The sequence below is a fragment of the Triticum aestivum genome, chromosome 4A (genome assembly GCF_018294505.1).
Source record: "Triticum aestivum cultivar Chinese Spring chromosome 4A, IWGSC CS RefSeq v2.1, whole genome shotgun sequence".
Taxonomy (NCBI): domain Eukaryota; kingdom Viridiplantae; phylum Streptophyta; class Magnoliopsida; order Poales; family Poaceae; genus Triticum; species Triticum aestivum.
Window position 1 is genome coordinate 584,734,053 of NC_057803.1, and position 12,910 is coordinate 584,746,962.

A 12,910-nucleotide genomic window follows, 5' to 3' on the forward strand; every position below is an offset into this window, starting at 1 on the left:
TTTGAAGTAAGGCAGATCCCATAAGCATGTTTTGTGAGTCCACACGTGCTTAGTATTATACCCCTTGAAGTACCCTGGACGTTGTGGATCTGGCTCGAGAGCGTTTAACTGATCCAGGGTCTGTTGGCCTATCAATGCAGGTGGTGCAGAGTTTTTGACAACTCTACCCCTGATGAAGTTCTTCTTGTCTTTCCTGAACTTATGGCGAGGATCCAGGAACTGTCTATGCATGTCGAAGCAAGAAAACTTGCGACCGGCCTGAAGCCAACGAAACTCAAGTGCTCCCTTGTATGTGGGGCACGAGAACCTTCCATGCACACACCAGCCAACGAATAGCGCATACGCGGGCAAGTCATGCGTCGAGTACATGTACCAGACACGCATTATGAAGTTCCGTTTGCTAAAGGCGTCATATGTCTTGAACCCATTATCCCAGGCTTCTTGCAATTCGTCCTTAAGCGGCTGCATGTACACATTCATATTTTTGCCCGGATAGTTGGGTCCTGGAATTATCAACGTCAGGAAAATGTTCTTTCTTTGCATAATCTGTCCGGGGGGGGGGGAGATTGAGTGGAAAGATAAATACGGGCCAACAACTGTATTGGGCTGCTGTCATACCAAACACATTGAACCCATCCGTGTTGGTGCCGACTCGAGGATGCCTCGGATCTGCCACTTTGTCAGCATGTAATTCATCAAACTTTTTCCACGCAACACCATCCGATGTGTGTACCATCATCAGATTCCCATCTGCATCTAGTTCAGTTCTTTTGCCTGTTTTGTGCCATGTCACCTGTCTGGCCGTCTCTTCGACCATGAAAAGACGTTGAAGTCTTGGTACGATTGGCATATACCGAAGAACACTAACGGGGATTTTGGTCTGTGTCTTCTCACCCATACCGTTGTCTACCACAATATACCTGGAAGACTTGCAAATGGGACAATAGTTCAAGTCCGCATAGTCAAGCCTAAATAAGGCACATCCTTTCTCACAGTCATGTATCTTCTCATAGGGCATCTTCAGTGCACGGAGGATTTTGTCCGACTGGTACAGGTTTGCAGGCATTACATGGCCTTTGGGTAGAAAGCGTCCAAATACTATCATAATTGCGTCATAGCATTCTCTGCCCAAGTTGAACTGAGCCTTCAGAGCCATTACTTGTGAGATGGCATCCAACTGACAAAGCTCACTGTGCTCGTGGAGCGGATGTTTCGAAGACTCCAACATTTCATTGAAGGCCTTTGCAGATTCCTCCATCTCCTCGTCCGAATCCCGAGCATCATCATAGCCTTGCACCATGTTTTCCATCCCGATACCATGCTCGTCGGTGCAACGACGATCCACCTCAGCTCGGTCACATTGGGCAGACTCACCATGAAATGTCCACACCGTATAATCGGGCGTAAAACCACTCTTCTGCAGGTGTTTGCCCATTTCAGCCTCTGTCTTCTTTTCCCAATTGCCGCACCGGAAACAAGGGCACCAGGTTTTCTTTTGGCCATTTGCAAATGCGGCTTGCACAAACCCCTTAGTTTTTGTGAACCATTCAGCGCTCCATTTGTTCTGACCAGTGTGACCGGTATACATCCACGCACGGTCACTCATCTTGACTTTCAGAGCTACTGGACACACAACAATTATATATGTAATTCACCATGTATATATTCATCAGTTGATCTACTTTGTCAATTTTATTACGTCCATGCAACCTACACTCTAATAGGTAATGATAGGTCCTAATCCCACCCGTGTATGTGTAGATTGGGTTCATTTTCCCATGCTATGCTCCGGATCCGACGCAAAATTTCGGCAGCACCTCCCCGCTGTTCTCCTGATACACGTCTCTGCAATAAACAGAGAGGATGTGTACCCGGAGAACAACAAGGGAGGCACTGACGAAATATATGCGTCGGATCCGGAGCAAAGCATATGGGAAAACGAACCCAATCTACACATACTCGGGCTGTCCATGGATAGCGTTGGACAATTCGAAAGAATCAAGGTTATAAATATGAAAATGCATGCATATTTATAACTATGACGCTTTCGAACGGGAGACACATATTGGTTACGCATACTGATGATTCAAGACACACATATATAGCTAGCTATCAAGTTTCATCGGAATAGATCAAATAATTAATGGGGGAGGAGGACTTGTCATTTGTGCTCACCCATGAACGAAGGGGCAGAGCTCGTCAAACGCACGACGAGGTCGTCGAACACCAAACCTCGCAGCGATGAAACAACTGCACATTTAAAACTACACGATCAACACAATTATATATATATATATATATATATATATATATATGATGTTTTTCATAACAAAATCGAAAAATATATGACCTAACTAATAATTCACAAATATATGACCCCGTCGGCCTCTGGAAGGCCAAAGAACACCTTTTCGGGAGGTGTCGGTGGTCAGGGTGTCCTGTCGGTGTCAGGGTGCCGTGTCGGGGTCGGGGTGCTGTTTCGGGGTCGGGGGTCGGGGTCAGGGGGTCAGGGGGTCGGTTGTCGGGGTGTGGTGTCGGGATCGGGGTGTCGGGGTCGGGGTGTCGTGTCGGGGTCGGGCGTCGGGGTATCGGGGTGTCATGTCGGGGTCGGGGTGTGGTGTCAGGGTGTCGGGGGTCGGGGGTCGGGGTCGGGGTGTCGGGCCGGGGTGTCGGGGTGTCGGGGTGTCGGGGGTCGGGGTCGGGGTCGGGGTGTCGGGCCGGGGTGTCGGGGTGTCGGGGGTTGGGGTCGGGGTGTCGTGTCGGGGTCGGGTGTCGGGGTATCGGGGTGTCGTGTCGGGGTCGGGGTGTGGTGTCAGGGTGTCGGGGGTCGGGGGTCGGGGTCGGGGTGTCGGGCCGGGGTGTCAGGGTGTCGGGGTGTCGGGGGTCGGGGTCGGGGTCGGGGTGTCGGGCCGGGGTGTCGGGGGTCGGGGTCGGGGTGTCGGGGGTCGGGGTCGGGGTGTCGGGGGTCGGGGGTCGGGGTCGGGGTGTCGGGGTGGCGCGTCGGGGTCTTCTTCTTCTTATTCTTTCTTCTTCTTTTCTTTCTTCTTCTCCCTCCTCCTCTTCCTCCTCCTCCTCCTCCTCCTCCTCCTCTTCTTTCTTCTTCTTCTTCTTCTTCTTCTTCTTCTTCTTCTTCTTCTTCTTCTTCTTCTTCTTCTTCTTCTTCTTCTTCTTCTTCTTCTTCTTCTTTCTTCTTCTCCTTTTTCCTCTTCTATATTGTTCTGTTTTTCAACTTTCTTCTTATTCTTCTTCCTTTTTTTCGTTTTTCCTCTTCTTCTACTTCTTCTTCTTTTTTTCAACTTTCTTCTTCTTCTAATAATCTAAACCTATATCTAGCACTAACCTAAACCAACCACTAACCTAAACCTATCAATAACCTAATTAAACCTAAACAGCAAAGAAAAACAGTAGAAAAAAAACAAAAAAATGCTCACCTTGGCTCCTCTCGATGAAGGATGGAGGGGGCGGCGCGGGCGCAGGGGCGGCGGCGAGCCTGGCTCCGGGGCGGCGGCGAGCCTGGCTCCGGGGTGGGGGGCACGAGGCGGACGCAGGGGCGGGGGGGGGGGGGGGCGAGGCAGACGCAGGCCTAGGGGCGAGCCTGCCTCCGGGGGCGGCACGGGCGTAGGGGCGGCGGCGAGCCTAGCTCCGAGACGGGAGGGCGCGAGGCGGACACAGGGGGCCCGCGGCGAGCCTGGCTCCGGCGCGGGCGACGGGACGTCGGGGCGGTGGAGGGTGGTGGGGGCGACGGGGCGAGGAGCGGTGGGGCCAGGGGGCGGTGGCGGGTGGCGGCGGCGAATGCTTGGGTCGATGGAGCAACGGGGCGAGGGGAGGTGGGGCAAGGGGGCGGCGGCGGGTGGCGGTGGTCGTCGGGGAGGGCAGGGGGACAGATCGAACAGAGAGAGATGAGCGGGGTGGGGCGCTGTTAGTAACCTAAACGTTTGCCGTCCGCCCCCTTTTGCCGTCCGCTTACTTGCTCTTTGCCGTCGGCTAGCGGACGGCAAAGAGGGGGGCCGTTATGTTTTTTAAACCAGCTCGTCAGTGGGGCCCCCTCCCTCTTTGCTGTCCGCTAGCCGACGGCAAAGCTTCTTTGCCGTCAGCTAGCGGACGGCAAAGAACTGTCTGATGGCAAAGAAGTACTTTGCCATCAGCCAGTTCTTTGCCGTCTGCTTTTGGGTAGCTGATGGCAAAGAGCTTCTTTGCCGTCCGCTAGCAGACGGCAAAGAGCTGGCAGATGGCAAAGTAGCTGATTCCAGTAGTGTTACTTATAAGTCCTTTATGTGGTGTCGCACAGACGCCCGACTGTGGCATGCTTATTATTCCATTTATATATAAGCCCTTTATGTGGTGTCGCTCAGACGCCTGACTGAGGCATGCTTCATATCATTATCCTTTCGAGGTGTCGCTTCAGACACCCGATCGGCGCTTTGCATTTCCACACCCTGATTGTTTACTCATGTGTTATTTAAATGATCTGCTTGCGTGCATCATGAACCTTATTTCATAACTGATGAAGTGATCATAGAATATTTTAAAGCATGATTATCAGTGGCTATATTATACCTGTGTTCTTAATGTTTGCGAGTACATTCAAAGTACTCACTGGCTTGTCCCTGGCTATTGTCTTGGCCAGATTTCTTGCATGGAGAGGAGCGTTGCACTGACAGCCCCGAAACCTGCGCAATGGAGATAGCAGCCTCGCGAAGATAGGAGTTATCCTGGTCAGCTGTTCCTTTGGGAAATGGAGTCCCATAGACACTGATGATCCGCAAACCGCTTCCGCCTTCAGCCACTAGAAACCATTTGTTGTACCCATAGGCCATAATGGTCTTGTACTACATATTTTGTATTTTGCTTGGAGTTTCTGTAACAAGTTGGTGTCTCATCAGCTAACAGTAATCCTGGGGCTGGTGAGCACAAGGGCCGCTTTTGGGAAATTAATATCCCAAAAATCCGGTCCTGACACATCCCCTACCGCAAGATATGATTTAGATTTGAACCTTGACCATCCTTTAGCATCAATCATCATGCGACCATCCTTTGTACTTATGGTATATTGAGCAGGTTCATTCACACCAAGGCCACGTATGGTAAGAGAAACTTGGCCGCGGTCACCCGGATTGTTGAACGACTCCCTCGTTGCTGTAGGAATTCTCTGTTTGCAAACAAGAAGACATACCCAAACAGTTAGATCAACACAGTGATTCATGTGAAACAACATGGAAAGAAAAAAGAATGAAGCACTTGGGCGGCCAATACTTACGAAGAAGGTGGACATGTCGGTTTTTGTAAGGACTTTGGTATATGAAGTGCGAACTGCAGCCCAGTCTGTTGCCGGTGCAACTGCACGGGCCAGAGCAGATGGAAGTGCAAGTGTTGGTGCAGGTGCCGAAGCCGCTGCTGCTGCCGGAGATGGTGCTCCTTGTAGAGCTGGTGCTGGTGTCGATGCCCGATCCTCCGGTAGATCAGACTGATCCGCTGACGCGGTCGGTGCCCAAACCTCAGCTGGATCAGACTGAGCTGCTGCCGCTGTCAGTGCTAGAGCAACTGCCGGTGCTCGATCTATGCGAGACAGCGGCGATCGTGTCTGGTCTGCTATGATCAGCTTTCTAACTTGACTAGGATCCATGACCGTGATCCAGTTTGTTTCTTCATTTCTTTTAAACGCGAGAAGGGCTAATTGTGGTGTTTTTGTTAAACCAAACTGCAGTTCATCATAGGTATTCAGCCTATACTCAGACAATAGACTGATCCAATTTTTTCCAGTAATATAAGTGATGGATAGTGCCTTTGTTACTGACACGACATAAGAAGTGAAACCTGCAAAAATAGCCATCGTAGAGCAAACCAAACGGTTTATTCTGTGATGAATGTCACATGGCAAAACTTGCATTGTAAAATTGCAGGAAAAGAAAGAAAACATGACATTAAATCAATAAGATTTAGACAGTAAATCAATAAGATTTACTTGATGTGACACGAGTGAATCCTTACCAGGAAATAACTATGTTGAAGTACTAAACAGAAGATTGATCGTCCAACTACGCGTGGCATGCAGGGGCCCTGCCTACTCCCACAAGCAGGACAATCCAAAGGTCGTGACAAATCGTATGGAGCGAACATCCATGGGACTGGAAATCCTGGTGGGTGCGATAAACCCTGCAATGCATACAGATATTGGAGTGTAACCATAATTGATAAACCGTCCTCACAAAAAATATGATCTAGATACTTCAAAATATACAGACTAAATTGAGTGGACAGACATTAACATAGACCGTTCTCAGGACTGACCACACACCAAAAGCGGCAGTACTAATAAACAATACAGGGTTCACAAACACAAATCAAGTACTGAACAATAGTACTTACTACAGACAAGCAAAGTTGCACTAACTAAACTCTGCAGACTATTTCTTGCCACCAACCTACAGGATGAACCCCGCATAACTAACTAGGCCATGGACTTCGTGTGAGATGTCTACACGCACCATCACCATCTTGTCAACCTTGGAGAACCTAACAGAGTGGTCTTTCCACTCATAAACATGATGATGAAGATAGGCCGCATCAGATTTGTTGGGAAGCTTTACAAGAACCACACCCTTCGTAATCGAAGGCACAGCCAGGAAATTGTTGTGGTCAAGTACAACCTCGAGAACACGCCTGACAACAATGCTACAGGAAAACACTAGTTCAGGACACGTGGCGACAAGGACACAACAGTTGGATTGTTCAGCAGTAGAACTCAACATCAGGTCTTCCAGTTCACACGGCATGACTTTGAGAACTTCATCTCCACTGCGGACCTGGTTCTAATTCAAACAGAAACCATATTTTATTACTACCTCCGTTTAGAAATATAAGATGATTTTCGATATTATACTCCATATATGACTACATATACACACAGAAATGAGTGAACAAAGACACTAGAACATGTCTTCAAAGGCATGAGAGCAGAGGGATTACATGCAAAATCCATAACACAAGTTACTGAGGCAAATATACCCTCTTGAAAGGTAGCATTGATGTTCATAAAGTACTCCCTCCGTCCCAAAATTCTTGTCTTAGATTTGTCTAGATACGGATGTATCAAGTCACATTTTAGTATTAGATACATCCGTATCTAGACAAATCTAAGACAAGAAATTTGGGAAAGAGGGAGTAGTTGAAAGTAATCTATAAGAAATCAGTGTCAACCTCTTGCATGTTTTGGTCAAAAGAGGAATTTAGAACCGTCATTTGGCACACAAAAATCACATGCAAGATCACCCAGAAAGTTGTAGTACTAGTACTAGTACTGCGTGTTAGATGAAAAACACGATCAAGATCGAGAAAAAGATCGTCAAGAAGAGATATTACCTGGACTTGCTTAATGAGGGATCCCGGAGAGGGGGGCTTGGACAGGGCGATGGCTTTGAGCTTGTCTGCGGTAGTCTCGGCGAGGTGCTTGCGCTTCTTCGTACCATGAGCCTCGACGGTTTTGGCCGGAGCCATAGACATCACTTCGGCCGGTGCTCCAGCGTCCATCAAGAAACTGTCAAATAGAAATAAAAGAAAAGAAACCATAATCACAAACCCAAAAGAAGAAAAGAGAGGGAGTTATAGGATCAGTCTCGGGGTTGCAAGACCGGGCCTTGGCCAGAATCAACACCATTGATGCGCTCACCTTTCCATCTTTGGGAGAGAAGAACAATGGCAGAAGCAGGTCAGGGTTTTCTTGAAGAAATGAGGAACAAGATGAGGCAAAAGCGTGGGTTGGGTAGAGAGGAAGCTGAGAGAGAAGAGTGAAATGATGGTTGCTTCATCCGTCCAACTTACTGCTGGAAAGAAGGGGGTTTTGTGATTTGATGGCTCATTGGGCATTACTGTGGCGCTTCGATCGGGGTAGTCTACCATCACTCTACTACAGAGTAATTTAGTGCATGGCTGGTGGACCCCGATGCTGGCTGTCCCACAGGTCGGCGAAAGTGAGTAATTTAGTGCATGGCTGGAGGAGGATCCGCACGGTAGAGCGTGTCCACTGTTTTTCAGAAGAAAAAAAATGATTACAGCAAGCGTTTCCACTCTTACGACGGAGGAGTGCGAAACATGGCAGCCACTTGTGCTCCTACTACTAGGCATGTGTAGTGGTTCATATGTCAGTACTACACAATCTTGTTGCTAGGGTAGTAAGATATGACGATAACAAATGATGTTGTGCGCATGTCAACTACTCCTATATGTAACATAGTACCGCTTTTTCGACTGTCCGGTCGAGAATGAACGGTGAGATCAATGTTAACAGGAATAGGTCCACAGCGCACGGAGAGTATGGTGCTACACTACTCCACGAAACATGAACCATATGAAGCACGAATAGTGTTAGGCAGGGTGTATGAAGGGTGAACGGGATGGGAGCAAAAGTTCCCTTCTCGACCCACTTTTGGGTGTTTGGCAGAGTGCATGAAGGGTGCATGAGTCCACACTAGTAGGTTGACAAAAATACATGAGGAGGAAACAACTATATTGAGATGAGAATGCAACCAAATACACCCACACTCTTTGTGCTACAGTGACTGATCTGCACCGTCTGAGTTTGATCCAACGGTCATGTTGCGCCGAGACATGGACATGCCCATGCAGAGGGCACCTAAACACCACCGAAGTCCCTCTGCTTCTCGAGGCGCACGACGTTGGTGATGCAGGGTGCAACCGCCCGCAGAGCCCGCTCCCGGTCGACGGGAGCCAGCTCGTCAAAGACGGCGTCCAATGGCACGAATGGATTCCGGTGACGGAGCCCTGAAAGGATTCGCCCGGCAACGGCGACGGCAGCCCGCAACCCCTCCTTGTCCAGCTCAGCCCCCACTATCGCGTAGTGACGGCTCAGCTCCTCGGAGATATAGGTGAAGAAGGAGACCAGGTCAGGAAGCCGCAGCTCATTGAAGTCGACCGGGTGGTCGAACAGGTTTAGCCCGACGGCCGGCATCGTCGCACTGGAACGACGGTAGGCATCACGCAGCCGCAACACGTGTGTGGCAACTTGGTTCACCAAGTGGCTGAGGCGATCCTGGACCTCGTCACGATCGGCCCGCTCGCGCTCCAGCCGGCTCCCCTGACGGCCTATCGTATCTCCCGCTTTCTGCAGCAACGCCGCCGACGCCTCGAGCATCTTTGTGGTGGACGCCTGCCGCTTTTGAAGCTCCCTGAACTCCCGCACATAACGGAGGAGCATGGCATTCCTCTCCTCCTTGAGCTCACGGAGCTCCACGTGGCCCTGAGCTCCGCATCCTTGGCATGGAGCTCCTGTGTCAGGAGCCTCACCTCGGACTCCATGATCTGCTGCGCCGCCATGGCACCAGGTAGAAGCAATGGGGAGAGGAAGCAAAGGGGGCGAAACGGCTGAAAGGCAATGCAATCTACGGGAAGGCGGAGGGAGTGGGGAATCTTTTGGTTTTCACCACGCTAAAACACCAGTCGACGACTTCTCACATCAGGGAGTGGTGGGTTTTTACAGGCAGAGTCATTGTGACTAATTGCTGTCGCGCCTGCTCCCGTCAATCAAAAAATTAAAAATCCTGCCGCGCCTGCTCCCGTTAATCAAAAAAATAAAAATCCTGCCGCACCCAAACACCAGAGCAACGCCGCGGTGGATATTTATATTTACTTGCCGGCAAGTAGATAAAAAAGGGGTGAAAAAACAAATGTGGCGGCGGCCTAGCAAATCGGCCGAACTAGCCCAACTAGCTAGCTGCCGTGCTTCACTGATGTACTCGGCGGGAAAGGTGGTCTTTCGTGATTTGACGACTCATTTACTTGCTTCGGTTCTACGACCGAGGAGGACCCAGAAAACGCACGGTAGGGCGTCCCACATCAGGAAGAATATATGCGTGCACCACCCGGGAGGACCCCGAAACCGCGCGGTAGGGTGTGCCACGTCTCGGCACGGAGGAAAAATGTGTGTGTACACCCCACTAGACATAGTACCTATGGTTCGACCTCGGGACCCAGCCAGTCGGTCGAAAACACCCCACTAGCCACACAGCTTTATCATGCAAACGTGGCACAGAGGATAGATGTGGTTAGCTCCGTCTCGACCAGCCACAATGTCTCTTGTTCTAGGCGATTCTTCTATTTTCCAAGATTTTTTTTAGTTGTAATAACACCATGGCAAGCTAGCGCCGCTCTTCATGTGTGCCCGTGCAAAGGTTAGACGATGGAGCTAATAGAGATCGAGATCGCAGACCTGGGACCCACCGGTAAGTGAGACAACGGTCATGCACGTGTTGATGAGGCACTCCCTCTACTCTACTCAACGAAAGTACTGTATGAATAAAATCAAGTTATGGGACAAAGCCAACAACCGTTCGTTTTTTTAGGCTATCGACTTACGCTTTGTAGTCCAAGTTGCCAGTTCGAATCTCGTCTTTCAGATTTGTTAGTTTTAGGTCCAAATTTGATTAATGAAAAGTGGGACCCCCGTGTGTTGTTCCGATATTTCAGTGTAGGATGATTTTTTTGAACAAACACTTTGCGCGGTTAGACAAGTAACGACACGAGTTACACGTATTTTGCAAGTTTACGAACAAAAATGACAGCGGCATAGAATATCACATCCACCTCGCAGCTTAGATACTATGGTGATACGAGTTTTTACACCGTTGGAAGTGAGATCCAATGGCTTGGGAGTAGTCTTTGTAATTATGCACAATTTCCAAACTCTCCAAAGGTTTTTTTGCAAATAAAACATTCAGGCCTCGTGTGTGCCGCTGCATCTTCGATCCAACGGCTCCCCGGTGCTCATATTAGGTGCTCCCTGTAGCTTAATTAGCCGCTACGGTGATATGAGCATCTAGGTTGTATAATCAGTGATCAGATGGCACATGCGTAGTACTTGTACTTTCTGCGCATTTCCCAAACTCTATCAGCCGTATATTGCAAAAACATTCAAACCTCCTATTGTGGGCCGTTAGATCTCAGTGAACTCATATCACCATAGAATCTACGGTGCGGGAGCACCTCATACTCTCCCGTGCGAGAAAACATAAGGTGCTATCGCAGCTTGGATGCTACGGTGATACGAGCTTGGAGGTCGTTTGATCTGAGATCCAATGGCATCTAAGCAATCTTTGTGCTTGTAAGCAGTGGCCGAACTCTTTTGGGGCTTTTTTGCAAAAAACCATTCGAACCACCGAGGAGGTGTTGGGTCACAAATCCAACGCCTCTGAAGAGCTTGTATCACCAAAGCATCTAAGGTGTGGTAGCACATGATATTCTTACATACAGGAGAATATGATGTCCTCCTCCATCTTAGATGCTATGGTGATACGAGCTTCGAGGTCATTGGATATGGGATCAAAGGGCATCTAAGTAGTTTTTGTACAAATTGTGTGCAATTCTCAAACTCATCAAGGTTTCCTGCAGAAATATTAAGACACATCATGTGAGCTGCTATATCTCAGATCTACAAGCTCCAAGCAACTCGTATCGGCATATAGCATCTAAGGTATTGGGGCACATGATATTCTCCCGGGGAGGAGGGGTGGGGGTGCACAACCAATCCATGGCTAGGAGGGTGGGGACAAATATAATCTAAACAACCCTAAACAGAGCTCCACAATTTTATCTAAGGTCGAGGGTTTGACCCCCGACAATCATAGCTCCGCCTAAACAGAACATTTGCATGTACTGTAGTAATAGACTTAATATTCATGTTTAAGTTTCATGTTCATTTTAAATATTGAACCGAGGACCATGGATGTCTTACATTTTACTCCCTTTGTTCCCAAATACTAGTCTTTTTAGAGGCTTCAAATGGACTGGCACATACGGATGTATATAGACATATTTTAGAGTCTAGATTCACTCATTTTGCTCCGTATGTAGTCACTTGTTGAACTCTCTAAAAGACTAATATTTAGGAATAGAAGGAGTATTTTTGAATTCGTGTCATACATGCATTGTTTGGAAAAATAGATGCACTATACTTATTGGATTGTTGTTGTGTTCGTGTGTGTGTCTCTTTGTGTGTGTGTGTGGTCATATGCTTGATACATGCAAAGTTTTCTCACCTCCATATTGTTCATCTTTTAAATTTGAATTTGCATTGGAAAACTTACTAGGGATACCATGAAATGTGAAATCCATGTTGAGGTCACTATATCACAAACTCACTCTAATTCAACAACTCGTCAAAAATCAATTACCACGTTGAGATTAGTATTTGCAAGGAAAATATGGGTATTGTAATACACATAGATTCATTCAGCAATTTAAAAGGTTCCTTTCGTATTCTCGAATGGTAGGACCCAACGGCGTACCAGCCAGACCTTGGCTCGTGTTGATCCTAAAAAAAGCAGGCTCGTGTCCTGGGGTGGCATGCGTGGTATGCACATTGGGCAACCCCATTACCCCAACCAGTCGAGCCTCAGCGTTTCAAGTCGAAATATCCGGCGGCCAGAATTCCAGCCCTAGGAAATTCCCCTCATGTCCCCGGTCCATAATGACTACCGATGAACAACAGAGGGATGCTTTAGTAATTAGACAACGTTACCTATCATGCCGAGCACGGTTCAATTCCCTCGGTCGCCGCTCGTCAAGGTCACCCGTCAACTGCATTGCCTAGTACTACTACTACTACGCCAGGATGAGCACAGAATTGAGCCCGTTTGTTCGTGCCTAGTACTTGAGTTAATATATCAGGCAATGCACTGGTACGGAGGGATTATCCTTTTACTCAGCATATATAACTTGTCTGAAGTCTAGCTAAGCAAAATGTTTGACCAAATCCTTTCTTAAGAAATACAACAGGACAGATGTACGGCTTGAAAATTTATTGCATGATGCAGGTTATGATATTGTTTCGAATCCTGGATCTTAAATTTCAGAAAATCCAAAAGTGAGCATAAATTCTTGAAACTAAGCATGGTCACGT